This window comes from Psittacula echo (genome assembly GCF_963264785.1).
Source record: "Psittacula echo genome assembly, chromosome: 1".
Taxonomy (NCBI): Eukaryota; Metazoa; Chordata; class Aves; order Psittaciformes; family Psittacidae; genus Psittacula; species Psittacula echo.
In genome coordinates this window covers 84,037,954-84,040,123 of record NC_137735.1, presented here as the reverse complement: position 1 = coordinate 84,040,123, position 2,170 = coordinate 84,037,954, and positions in this window count along the sequence as shown.

The window sequence follows — 2,170 nt, the reverse complement described above, 5'->3', positions numbered from 1 at the left end:
GGTGAGGGACCAACACCTCTTTTGTCATCACAGGCATGGCCCTGAAGAGTATGGAGAGGGAGGGAGATGCAGGAAGGACCCTCAGTCAAGAAACTCACCAGACTGCATGTTCAGGGTAGAAAGTGATTAGCAATGCTAAGTTAGAGTGAGTTCCTCTATCTCAGTGGTTAAACTGAGGGAAAGGGAGAATTGAAGTGCAAAGTTTGACGTTGGAGATGTATTACAGAAAACAAGGGCTGCCTGTCCTGAGTCCTACACCAGCCCTGGCCTTTTGCATCAAATATACATTCCTCAAGTCAACAGAGTTCCTTTTCCTGGCACTTTCCCTGCAGCTCCAGAGCTCTCCGGCCCTATCTATGCACACACCACATTCACCTTTACTGCAAGAACTGAGTCCTTTTCAGTGTCAAGCCCTTCGTAGCCTCAGCCTGGCTTCTGATCCATGCTAGAGAATGGATACCTCTCCCTCCTCTTTCCAGGCTGGGCAAAGGCAAAACTTGAACTTGACCAGTGCCTGCTCCTGTTCTAAACTTTACTTACACCTGTGTGCTTCTTTGCCCACAGCCCATGAGATGGAGAAATACACCTACTTCACAAATTACCTATGGAGGTACACAGCCCTGCCCTGGGATGCCTGCCACAAGCCCCACACTCTTAGTGGAGATTCTGTCATAGGCTTTGTGTGGGTAGAGTCAGAGCAAGCCCTGTCCTCAACAGCCTGGCAGTTCCATTTGGTCAGGAAATGCAAAAACCCCCATGAGTTCCAACGGTTAATCTTTATATTTCAGGAACACACTTTTTCTTGTCCTTTGTCATCTTCACAGGAACTGGAACCCACCCATCCTCTTGCAGTCTCCATTCATCAGTCATTTATCAGCCCTGGCAACAGCCACTGCATGGAGACGAGAAGCAAAGAGAAAATGCTTGAAATTTCCTGCTTAACAGTTAGTTTCTGAAAGGCTAAGACTGTACCTGGCATCTTATTAAAAGTCAGGAGACTCGAACTGCCTGATTGAGTGATTATTCAGGTTTACTGCTTTTTTCCCAAACCAGTAAAATTGCATTTAAAAGCATCTGGGAAAAAAGGCTTCTTCACCTCTGCTCTGTGTGTGCACATACACCTGCAAAATTCTGCCCCTCCACTAGCGGACTAGGGGATAGAGAATGCACCAAAGCGGAGCTGGCACCTGAGGAAGGAGATCACCATCACACAAGTTGGAGCTGAAGGCAAGGGAGGGCTGGCTCCCATGTTCAACAGTTCCTTTGGCCAGAAGTTGCATTAGTGACCTTTATCAAGAGCAATTGGCAAGGCTGTACTGTTGAAGAGAGGTGAGGGGCTAGAATCTCAGTGTACTGCATTACTATCTGGAGACTTCTTCAAAGAGCTGATAGCACAGGAGCTTGCAGGAAGGGCACAGGAGATACAGCTGTCACATCATGTTCACTTGCATCTTGTACTCCAAAGCTGCCTGAGTCCTACTGCAGGAAGTATTAGGAGAAACCATAAGAAGCATGAGGAGAGAGCAATAGAGGAGGTAGGTAGAAGGTTCGTACATTGGCAATGGCAGAAGTGGTATCTTCATGGACTAAGCCTGCGGTCTATCAACAACTGGCACAATGGTGGCAAGGTTAGGGGACATGCTTACTTTAATTCTTCCTCCCAGCTGTGTACCAGATAAGTGACACACACAAACCCTCGACCCAACCCAGGTCCTCACAGTGCAGGCACAACTGCTGGACTGTTGTGATCCCTCAGCCCATCCACTAAGGAGCAGAACCCACATAAGCTCAACTTTAATGAAGGCTGTATCCCAGCTGGGACACTTCCTCCCATTCAGTGCCCAAACTGGAATATTGGGCAAGGGCACTAGTCACGGCATGGCAGTTCCTCTCCTTTCCTTTATCGTAAGTATGGGAGTTTCTCTACCCTTTTCTGAGGCACCATGTGCGATTGTGGGGACAGAAATTAAGACAAATAAGGAAGGCATAAACCAGTCCTTCAATGGCTATCACCAGGCTGTGGAATGTGCCTTGTCTCGGCTAGTAGTGAGGGTGACTCTCTAGGCAGGTCCCTAAGCAGCACTGTCTGTGGGATGGTGTCAGGATGCAGCAATGTACTTTATCAAGATTCTGTCTTATCCTTATCGAAGGGACTTCTCCAGACCTGTCC